Source organism: Lathyrus oleraceus, chromosome 7 (genome assembly GCF_024323335.1).
Source record: "Lathyrus oleraceus cultivar Zhongwan6 chromosome 7, CAAS_Psat_ZW6_1.0, whole genome shotgun sequence".
NCBI lineage: Eukaryota > Viridiplantae > Streptophyta > Magnoliopsida > Fabales > Fabaceae > Lathyrus > Lathyrus oleraceus.
Genome location: NC_066585.1, coordinates 390,480,257 through 390,491,912, shown reverse-complemented (window position 1 = coordinate 390,491,912; position 11,656 = coordinate 390,480,257). Strand labels below are relative to the sequence as shown.

Below are 11,656 nucleotides of genomic sequence, written 5' to 3'. Positions count from 1 at the left end.
TTGACTCCAGTCTCTCAATAGATAAACGATGTAAAAAAAAGACTAAGCCGTTGATGAGAACCAAGAAAATTCCGACTAGAATCAAGTAGAAGATATAAACCCCACAGAAACTGATAAACATGTGTGAATGATTATGAATGCAAAATGATGTGATGCAAAATGATGTGAATGCAGTGCAGTGGCATGGGAATCAAGATCGCTGTATCTGCTTGAACATCTGTCAGGTTGCACTGTCTGGAGAGAAATAAAGAGCACACCAAACAAAGGTCATGGGATGGATCATGTTATCCTTAATATCAACCACCCATTTTGGTGGATTATGGTTTACACCTTATCAACACCCAAGTTTCATTGATATTAAGAATACCTGATCGGATCAACCATGAATCAAGGGTTTGTTGCAAGTCACGAGCATGGAGTTTAGGTTAAGAACCACCCAAAAGGAGTGTACTAAGGTTTAAACCTGTCAAACATGTTCTACAAAAGGTTCCCATAGTCATAATCCCATCTTTCAGATATTATCGGAGGAACGACTACTCGTATTCCAAAAATATTCTCAAGAGAGACTTTTATGAGTGTAATATCGCGTAATAATCGTATCAAATCTTACATTTGAACGACTTTCGCACTACGTCCTACGAATAGGCCAAGATGGATTTGGTAAACTAAGGTCCTCGGCTTCTAAGGTCTATATTGGAAAAAGTAATGTCTAACCACAACTTATTTGTGTGACATTATTGATCTCAACATGACCTCCACCAAGTGAATGGGCTTGCAAGTCAACTTGCTAAGGAATAACTCCACACAAGTCGACAAGACTATGCCCTTCTCATATCCTTAGTGCACTCGAGTTCGGGTATAGAACTCATCTCACAAAGATCACCAAGCAGCCATAGCCACCCAACAGATACAACAATGATATGTACACAATGCAATAAGGTAAAGCAGGTAAATAAATAACTGTACAAAAGCATGAACACCCAATAAACAAACAAACTACAAAAGCTAGGAGGGACTCGCTTAGGGAAACCGGGTCCCCAGCAGAGTCGCCAGCTATCGCAACCTGAAAAATATAGTGTGCGAAAAAACAACCGGCGAAAGAAAATGACAGAAGAGTCGCCACCGTGCGTTATTTATCCCAAAGGAGGGAAAGGAAACGCTCGAAGTAAACCTGGAAAAGGGAAGGAAAAGACAAGGTCTCGCAACCAAATCTTGGGTTCGAGAGTCGGTTATGCGAAGGGAAGGTATTAGCACCCCTACGCATCTGTACTACTCTACGGGATCAACTTTTGTAGTTCTTGTCTAAAGGGTGTGAGTTTATCTTGTACTGTTTACTAAAAAAAGGGGGTTAAATGAAAATGACTCGCGCGGATGTCGCATCCACTGCATACGTATATCGTCTGAATATGAGAATCAGAGTCTTCGTAGCTCGGCTACCTAGGGTTGGGGGGATGTGTGCTCGCTAAGACATCGCGTCTTATGCCTACGTATCTCATCTGGAATGAGAATCAGAGCAAGCCGTAGTTCGGATAACTACGGGGTTATGGATTGGGTTTTGGACGAACGATGTTACTACGCAATCTACCGGATGCTCGACCTTTGGAGACTTACTCACCTGTAGTAGAAGGAGTAAACGTGTGTTTAGGAGAAGAAAAATCAATGAAGGGTTAGGGTTTGGGATGCTCATGCAAAAGGAGTCCTGGACGAAGGAACCTGTGAAAAAAAAATAAACACACAAAAACATTGCCTCCTATCGAGGTCTTCCAGCTAGGAAAGCAGTAAAATGCGGGAAAAATGTAAAAGTACCACGCGGATAAAGATCCGGAGTAACAACAATTAGAGGAATGGGAAACCCAGGGATCCTTCCAAGCTAAACACCATCAAAGAAAGTGAGTCAGTACAGGTAATCAGAATGAAACTTCCAGGCGGTATCCCACAAATAAAGTGGAACACCAGGCAAACCATCTCTGCAAGAGTCATATGAGCCCTCACAAAAACTCAACAAACAGGTTATAGACAAAAAAAAAATAGGGTAATCAAGGGTTGCCCCCAAATCAAAATGTAACCACATGAATCATGCCCTTTCAATTCATAAAAAGCTCACAAAAAGCAACCAAGGGTAGGAGGCCTAAACCTCTTGTCAAACACATGCATTAAAAGGGTATCAAATTCACCCATAATACCTCATACATTTAGAGCATTCAAATTAAAGGCATAAAGATGATGGATATAGGGCAAACCTGATTGGAGAGCTTGATTGAAATTGAGTTGCACCCGTGAGGTTTACAAAACAATCTTTAGGGTTTATGTGAGGCAGATCTGATTTTGTGCAGTTGAGTTCCCTTCAGGGTTTTGAGGCTGCTCTGAACTCTGTTAGCTCTTCTCTCACTATCTTTTTCCCCAGAGTTCTTCTCTCACTATCTTTTTCCCAGACAGGCTAACTGGAATAGAATAATTTTGTTTCACTGAAACTTTGAATTTATAACCTGATTTTTGTGGACCTGTGGGCTTAAATGAGAGAGGTCAAAGTCCAAGATTTTTTCTTTTATTTATTTATTTATTTATTTATTTTCGTTTTCCGGTTTTTTTTTCTTTTTTATTTTTTTCGTTTTTTTTTTCGTTTTTCTTTTTTACGTTTTTTTTTTTTTTTTCAAAACACGTGGGTTTCGCCTAGAGAGCATGACAACTCATGAACAATCCTTGGCTCCTTCAAGATTAACGTTTTGACTGACGAATAGACCCCTGCTGGAAGTAACTCAAGTCTTTCCCTTGTGTTGACTGATCATCTAAATAGAACCCACAAAGTGTCCTGGATGATGTTCAAGCTTCTTGGATCCGATTCTGATTGCCATGATGAAATGCAAATGCTAAATGACCTAAAAAATGAATGCATGCATGAGGTGTAAAGCGCATGCTTCCAGGAAAAATGAAGGGTTATTTTTGGGGTATTACAGATAGGTGTGGTGATTAAAGATGTTTTTAATTGCTCAAACGCTGTTAAACATTTCTCATCAAAGATAAAGTTCGCGTCCTTCATTAATAAACCAGTAAGTGGTTTGGTAATTTCGAGAAATCTTTGATAAAACGCTAGTAGAAATCGGCGTGTCCTAAAAAGCTTCGTATTTCTCGTACGGTTTCCGGAGGTTGAAGATTCTCTATGATTTCAATCTTAGCTTTGTCTACTTCAAATCCTTTATCAGATACTACGTGTCCTAACACGATTCCTTGTTGGACCATGAAATGGGATTTCTCCCAGTTCAAGACGAGATTCACCTTTACGCATCTTTCAAGTACCATTTCAAGGTTTAATAGACATCCTTCAAAGCTCTGCCCGCAAACAGAAAAGTCGTCCATAAAGTCAGAGAAGAGTGACGTCATGCATCTTTGGAATGTTGCGGGAGCGTTGCATAGTCCAAATGGCATTCATCGGTAAGCGAATGTACCATAAGGGCATGTGAAGGTTGTCTTTTCTTGGTCGTCAGGATGGATAGTAATTTGAAAGAATCCTGAATAACCATCTAGATAGCAGAAGTGGGAATGCTTAGCCAATCGTTCAAGCATTTGATCAATGAAAGGCAGAGGAAAATGATCCTTTCGAGTGGCTTTGTTTAGTTTTCTATAATCGATGCACATTCTACTTCCGGTCACAACTCTTTGTGCTATAGATTCAACCTTCTCGTTCTTAACAACTGTAACACCCCCTTTCTTGGGTACTACATGAACGGGGTTAACCCATTGACTATCGGAGATCGGGTATATGATTCCAGCATCTAATAACTTCTTTACTTCATCCTTGACTATAGTACTTAAGATTGGGTTGATCCTTCTTTGGTGTTCTCTAGAGGTTTTGCAATCTTCCTCTAGCATAATGCGATGCATACAAATAGAAGGACTTATTCCTTTTAAGTCAGTGATGTTGTAGCCTAACGAAGTTGGATATTTTCTTAAGACATCTAGTAACTTCTCAGTTTCCATTTGTCTCAAGTCAGTGTTGACTATTACTGGTCTTTTGAGTTCAGTGTCTAGGAATTCGTATCTTAGGTTCTTCGGTAGTGTTTTTAATTCTAAGTCTGGTTTCTTCGGGCATGGCATGTGGTTGGGTGTAAGTTCTAAGCATTCACTTAGACTATCATTTTGGTATGGTTCATGCCAATTATCATCTTCAAAGATTGGAGGGATTTGGATTTTCATTATATCAAAATATGTGGTTTCTTGCATCTCCATCTCTCTTACGCACTCGTCTATGACATCAAGTAGATAACATGTATCATCTATAGCTGGCGCTTGTAAGAATTATGTCAAGATGAATTCAACCTTTTCTTCTCCAACTTCGAATGTTAGCTTACCTCTTTTCACGTCTATTATGGCTCCGGCAGTGGCTAAGAATGGCCTTCCTAATATAATAGGTGTACTGGCATCTTCTTTGATGTCCATGATTATGAAGTCTGTAGGAATGTAGAATTGTCCTACACGTACGGGGACATTCTCTAGTATACCGATAAAATATTTGATTGAGCAGTCAGCTAGTTGAACAAACATCTTGGTTGGTCTTAGTTATCCCATGTTGAGCCTTTTACAGATGGTTAAGGGCATTACACTAATGCTGGCTCCTAGGTCGCATAGAGCTTTGTGTATGACGAACTTTCCAATGACACAGGGTATGGATAAACTACCTGGGTCTTTTAGTTTGGGAGGCATGTTATTTTGGATTATTGCGCTACACTCAGCGGTAAGTGTAACTGTTTCATTATCCTCGATCTTTTTCTTATTGGATAGGATCTCTTTAAGAAATTTGGCATAAGAGGGCATTTGTGTGATGGCTCCTGTAAAGGGAATTGTAATGTTTAGTTGCTTCAGAAGTTCAACAAATTTCCTAAATTGTCCTGCAGTTTTAGAATTTGCGAGTCTTTGAGAATACGAAATGAGTGGTTTATAAGGTGGTGGAGGCACATAAGGTTTTTCTTTCTCTTCGGCCTCTCGAGTATTATCTTTCTTCTCCTTCGGTTCACTTACCTTCTCAGTTGTTATTTTTTCTGGTTTTTGGTACATGACAGGATTTTGGAGTCTTGGATCTATGGGTCCGTCTAGTTCTTTTCCACTCCTCAATATAAAGGCATTTGCATGTCCTTTTGGATTAGGTTACGGCTGTCCAAATGTGCCAGCGGGAGCGGCAGTAGATGCTTGTTGTTGAGCCACTTGTGAAATCTTTGTTTCAAGCATTTTGTTGTGGGTGGCTAAGGCGTCTACTTTACTCGCTAATTGTTTAAGTTGCTCACTAGTATGTATGTTTTGGTTCAAGAAGTCTTTGTTTGTCTGAGCTTGGTTAGCTATGAATATTTCCATCATTAGTTCAAGGTTGGACTTCCTAGGCATGTTAGGAGCATTATTAGCTGGCTTTTGATATCCAGGCAGAACAGCGGGTTCTTGGCCAAGTGCATACAGGGCGTTGTTATTTTTATATGAAAAGTTGGGATGGTTTTTCCAACCTGGGTTGTATGTATTCGAATAAGTGTTTCCTTGTGCATAATTTACTTGATTGGTTGGGACTCCTGCCAATATCTGACATTCTGGTGCAGTGTGTCCAAGAGTTCCACATAACTCACAGATTGGATTCACGGCAGCCACGGTGGCTGCGGGTGGTATGGTCAAGTTGTCTAACTTTTGAACAAGGGCATCTACCTTTGCATGGACGTGGTCAAGGCTACTGATTTCGTACATTCCACTTTTTTTTTTAGACTTTTCTACTGGAGTTCTTTCACCTCCCCATTAGCAATGGTTTTGGGCCATGTTTTTCAATGAGTTGATAGGCTTCGTTATATGGCTTGTCCATAAGTGCACCACCCGCGACAGCGTCTACTGATAGTCTTGTGTTATATAGAAGCCCATTGTAAAATGTGTGAATGATTACCCAGTCTTCGAGACCGTGATGTAGACATATCCTCATCATGTCTTTGTATCTCTCTCATGCGTCGTAGAGAGATTCTACATCCTTTGGTCAAAATCCGTTGATTTGAGCTCTCATCATAGCAGTTTTGCTTGGCGGAAAATATCGGGATAAGAAAACGTTCTTCAGTTCTTCCCATGTTGTAACTGAGTTGGATGGCAAGGATTGCAACCAAGCCCAAGCTTTGCCTCTTAGAGAGAAAGGAAGGAGGCGTAGTCTTATCGTATCTTGAGATACACCATTCTCCTTCACAGTGTCTGTGTACTGCACAAACTTGGTCAAATGTTCATTAGGGTCTTCCGTAGGATTTCCAGCAAATTGATGTTGTTGGACGGCTGATAATAATGAGGGTTTCAGCTCGAAATCGTTTCAATTGATAGTAGGGGCAGCAATGTTGCTGTGAGGTTCTTGTTGGGACAGGGTAGCGTAGAACTTAAGAGGAGGATTATGTGGATCTACTGCAGCCATGGTTGGTTCTTTAACTGGTTCGGCAGTAGGAAAGAAGATATCGGGAATATTGTACCTTCATTGGTACTCTAGTATTCGATGTCTTAAATATAAGAAACGCTCTAATTCTGCGATTGGTGGTGCTAAGTTGTCGCCTTGTGAGCGAGTACTTGGCATACAATCGGGGGAAATAAGGGAAAGGAGATTAGTTTTTACCTTAGTCTATACTCTGCAACGACAAAATCGCACTATTTGACTAAATCAGGTCCCCGACAATGGCGCCAAAAACTTGATACGTCTCGGGACTGCATATAGAATATATTCTATTAGGTACTTGACTGCAAGTGCACAGTCTAGTCGTTTTAGTTTTAAAAGATATCGAACCCACAAGGACCGATGGTCAAACTAATGCTACCGGCATTACTATGTTTAGCTAAGGGAATGATTTTTAGAAGTTTGGTTTAAGAAAATTAAATCTAAGGGAAGTTAAGTCTTAAGAAAATATAAATAGGAGGATATCAGTATGCAACGCATTAATCGTCAGGGATTCGATAAGTCACCAGTGTATAATTTAAGCACCAAATATCTTTTTATAGAAAATACTTATTTAAAAGGCTTTATCTCACACTCTCGTGATTGTTGATTCGGACTATACCTTTAAGTCAGAATGTACGCTCTCGCTGTCCCATTTGAAGTTAAAAATACTTTTTGACAATAAATAAGTTCCAATTGCTTTTAAAGTGCTCTCGCTGTTTTTAAAATCAATGCCTAGTTTTTACTATCCAGTTCGACCCTCATGCTCTCGCGATTGTCGGTTCTCACCTTAGTTAATTTCTCAATCTCGTGGCAAAATCGTATTAAATAGCTTCTCACTCTTGTGATAAATTTAATTAAATTTAAATTAAAAACCACAGCCAAAAAGATTGTTTGAGGAAAGAAGTTTTACACCTATTATTTTTAAATCCCGTCTGATTAAATTGTTTACATATCGATACCGGTAGTTTAGCCGAACATGTTAAATAACATAAACACAGACGAACATAAACAGATCAACAATAAAGCAAACATGATTATAATAATAATAAAGCAATAACAATAGTAATTGATTAAAAACCTGGAAATTGGATTAATAGAATACGCCGAATCTTGAAGTACTTGAGCATTCCTCCACAGGTCAATAGGATTCTGCTTCATCAAAATAATTGCTTAAACAAAATTAAATAAATTGTAGTAGTTCCCCAGTGTAGGAAACTACTACTATGGCTAAATGAAAAACAAAAAGGAAAAGGAGAAAATCAAAGCTCTGAGCGGTAAAAAAAACTAAAGTTGTTGAAGAAAAATAAAAGAAAAACAAAATTGTCGTGGAAAAATGTAGAGAGAAAGGTCTTGAAAGCTGGCTTCAGAGAGAAAAATTAAGCATGCCCGTAGGTTTCCAACTTCCATCCTTTTATATTGCCCATTAGGTCTTGGCAGTTGAGAGAAATAAGGATGAGTTGGTTGAGTGAGGAATCCACAGGAAAGTTGGTTGACAGATTCAAAGCGCTGATTTTGGCCGCGTGACATTCGTGATGGGCTTGTGACGGTCATGACAGGCTGGGCGTGATGGTCGTGACAGACTTTGTGACGGTCGTCAAATGCACATAATTTGTATTCTCTGCTTTTCTGCTGTTTACTTTTCTGTTTCTTCTTCTTTTCCTTCCTTTTCTATACTTTGCTCATTTAGGCATGGGAATTGAAATACCTGCAAAAATAACTCGAACACTTGCGAAATAGTCGAAATATAAATAAAAGTGGTACGATTTTTAAGTGTAAATCAGGGTAAATATACGACATGTTTTCACGTTATCTCCTACCCAGTAACCGGTAATAGATAATGTACTTCTTGTACTCCTATGTTGAAGATCTTTATTTCCCAGTTGAGTTTGAGTGCGTATTTCCCCAGTGAATTCGCCGATTCCATGCTTGGTTCGAGTATTTCAGTTTGTTCTGATTTACCCGTTTCCCCTGCATATTTTCCCTTATCCCCAGACCGAGTCCTTCCATTGATTTATTTTCATGGAATTCCCCTCGTATCTCCAGCAGTTTTCAAGTCGTAGCCTGGCCTACGCACAACTTTTATTCCCCAAAGTCTTTGTCTCCCCAGTGAGTGTTCCTTATGGAATGCATTATACTCCTATGGACTTCCAGTCTCTCTGGATTCTTTTCCTTTGTGACAATATTTTTCCCCCAAGGATTATTTTTAACATTTCATATCATATGCATCATGAGGTCTCTTAGGGACCAAAATTTGTTTATATTATTGTTATTTAAGTTTATTCTACTGAGTTAGTACGAAGATTTTTAACCTTCACATCCTCAGTTAGAATATCCTTAAATAGGGGCAGCTGTAAGACCCCAATTTTGACCCTAAGATCCCTCATGCTATCTCATCATATGCATTGGGTTTGGGATCACACCTTGGTATCCTCCTTACCCCTTATTCATTGGGTTTGCATTGGGAGAGATCACCAAGCACATTTGATTGTATCAAACTTTGTTTTTCATTATTTACTAACCAAAATACCAAAAATATATCAATGTATAGTTTGTTGCTTTTGTAGGTAGTGTGTGCATCCACCAATGCCTCATCAAGCTCATATCTAGGGTTTAAGACCCTCAATGCAAGGAGAATAATCAAAAGATGGTTCACATTGACTCTAGACATCATATATGGATCCCCATGGCCGTCACATATCATTATGATCAAGAATTCATCAAGAGTTTGAAGCTTGTTTGACTTGGAAGCCCTAATTCATCTAGGTATCTTGTGTGACTTCCTCAACATATTTCTTTAAGATTTGATCCTATATTTCAAGGTATACTTCATACTATATCATATTACACATATATGATCCTCCATGAGTTCCAAAGATCAAGAGAGTGTCAAGCTAGCAAGTTGGTTCATAGTGGTTGGCCAGAGAAAGTCAACTAGTCAAAACTGGGGTTCCCTAGACCTTATCTCCTACAATTTTTGTCATATGAAAATTATTCCAAGATAAAAGTTACTCATAATGACATTCCAAACAACTTTAATGTTGTAGTCAAGGCTACTGATTTCGTACATTCCACTTTTTTTTTTAGACTTTTCTACTGGAGTTATTTCACCTCCCCATTAGCAATGGTTTTGGGCCATGTTTTCAATGAGTTGATAGGCTTCGTTATATGGCTTGTCCATAAGTGCACCACCCGCGACAGCGTCTACTGTTAGTCTTGTGTTATATAGAAGCCCATTGTAAAATGTGTGAATGATTACCCAGTCTTCGAGACCGTGATGTAGACATATCCTCATCATGTCTTTGTATCTCTCTCATGCGTCGTAGAGAGATTCTACATCCTTTGGTCAAAATCCGTTGATTTGAGCTCTCATCATAGCAGTTTTGCTTGGCGGAAAATATCGGGATAAGAAAACGTTCTTCAGTTCTTCCCATGTTGTAACTGAGTTGGATGGCAAGGATTGCAACCAAGCCCAAGCTTTGCCTCTTAGAGAGAAAGGAAGGAGGCGTAGTCTTATCGTATCTTGAGATACACCATTCTCCTTCACAGTGTCTGTGTACTGCACAAACTTGGTCAAATGTTCATTAGGGTCTTCCGTAGGATTTCCAGCAAATTGATGTTGTTGGACGGCTGATAATAATGAGGGTTTCAGCTCGAAATCGTTTCAATTGATAGTAGGGGCAGCAATGTTGCTGTGAGGTTCTTGTTGGGACAGGGTAGCGTAGAACTTAAGAGGAGGATTATGTGGATCTACTGCAGCCATGGTTGGTTCTTTAACTGGTTCGGCAATAGGAAAGAAGATATCGGGAATATTGTACCTTCATTGGTACTCTAGTATTCGATGTCTTAAATATAAGAAACGCTCTAATTCTGCGATTGGTGGTGCTAAGTTGTCGCCTTGTGAGCGAGTACTTGGCCTACAATCGGGGGAAATAAGGGAAAGGAGATTAGTTTTTACCTTAGTCTATACTCTGCAACGACAAAATCGCACTATTTGACTAAATCAGGTCCCCGACAATGGCGCCAAAAACTTGATACGTCTCGGGACTGCATATAGAATATATTCTATTAGGTACTTGACTGCAAGTGCACAGTCTAGTCGTTTTAGTTTTAAAAGATATCGAACCCACAAGGACCGATGGTCAAACTAATGCTACCGGCATTACTATGTTTAGCTAAGGGAATGATTTTTAGAAGTTTGGTTTAAGAAAATTAAATCTAAGGGAAGTTAAGTCTTAAGAAAATATAAATAGGAGGATATCAGTATGCAACGCATTAATCGTCAGGGATTCGATAAGTCACCAGTGTATAATTTAAGCACCAAATATCTTTTTATAGAAAATACTTATTTAAAAGGCTTTATCTCACACTCTCGTGATTGTTGATTCGGACTATACCTTTAAGTCAGAATGTACGCTCTCGCTGTCCCATTTGAAGTTAAAAATACTTTTTGACAATAAATAAGTTCCAATTGCTTTTAAAGTGCTCTCGCTGTTTTTAAAATCAATGCCTAGTTTTTACTATCCAGTTCGACCCTCATGCTCTCGCGATTGTCGGTTCTCACCTTAGTTAATTTCTCAATCTCGTGGCAAAATCGTATTAAATAGCTTCTCACTCTTGTGATAAATTTAATTAAATTTAAATTAAAAACCACAGCCAAAAAGATTGTTTGAGGAAAGAAGTTTTACACCTATTATTTTTAAATCCCGTCTGATTAAATTGTTTACATATCGATACCGGTAGTTTAGCCGAACATGTTAAATAACATAAACACAGACGAACATAAACAGATCAACAATAAAGCAAACATGATTATAATAATAATAAAGCAATAACAATAGTAATTGATTAAAAACCTGGAAATTGGATTAATAGAATACGCCGAATCTTGAAGTACTTGAGCATTCCTCCACAGGTCAATAGGATTCTGCTTCATCAAAATAATTGCTTAAACAAAATTAAATAAATTGTAGTAGTTCCCCAGTGTAGGAAACTACTACTATGGCTAAATGAAAAACAAAAAGGAAAAGGAGAAAATCAAAGCTCTGAGCGGTAAAAAAAACTAAAGTTGTTGAAGAAAAATAAAAGAAAAACAAAATTGTCGTGGAAAAATGTAGAGAGAAAGGTCTTGAAAGCTGGCTTCAGAGAGAAAAATTAAGCATGCCCGTAGGTTTCCAACTTCCATCCTTTTATATTGCCCATTAGGTCTTGGCAGTTGAGAGAAATAAGGAT

The 11,656-nt window shown here is 38.7% G+C and overlaps 2 non-coding genes across 2 annotated transcripts; both read left to right on the top strand.

Moving 5' to 3' along the window:
- The first annotated feature begins 5,918 nt into the window (after positions 1–5,918).
- Positions 5,919–6,025, top strand: LOC127109526 (small nucleolar RNA R71). Its single transcript, XR_007796802.1, has one exon. It is a non-coding gene; the product is annotated as a small nucleolar RNA R71 (small nucleolar RNA).
- A 3,668-nt stretch (positions 6,026–9,693) lies between these two features.
- LOC127109525 (small nucleolar RNA R71) lies at positions 9,694–9,800 on the top strand. The gene has a single exon (XR_007796801.1). It is a non-coding gene; the product is annotated as a small nucleolar RNA R71 (small nucleolar RNA).
- Positions 9,801–11,656: the final 1,856 nt, after the last annotated feature.